The sequence below is a fragment of the Geospiza fortis genome, unplaced genomic scaffold, assembly GCF_000277835.1.
Source record: "Geospiza fortis unplaced genomic scaffold, GeoFor_1.0 scaffold4, whole genome shotgun sequence".
Lineage (NCBI taxonomy): Eukaryota > Metazoa > Chordata > Aves > Passeriformes > Thraupidae > Geospiza > Geospiza fortis.
In genome coordinates, this window is record NW_005054475.1 from 175,287 (window position 1) to 175,490 (window position 204).

The window sequence follows — 204 nt, forward strand, 5'->3', positions numbered from 1 at the left end:
GTGTGCCCCCCAGGTCAGCAGAGCCAAGCAGGACGGTTGCCTTAACGTGTGCTCCCTCCCCCAGCTGGGATTGGGGCCCCCAGGGAGGGTTGGACCCCCCCCAAAGGGGGTCAGGGAGAGGTGGGGGGCGCGGAGGAGGCGTCACCCCCCATTCACACACACCCCCCACACACTGGGCTGGGGTTGGGGGCACCCAAGCAGAGG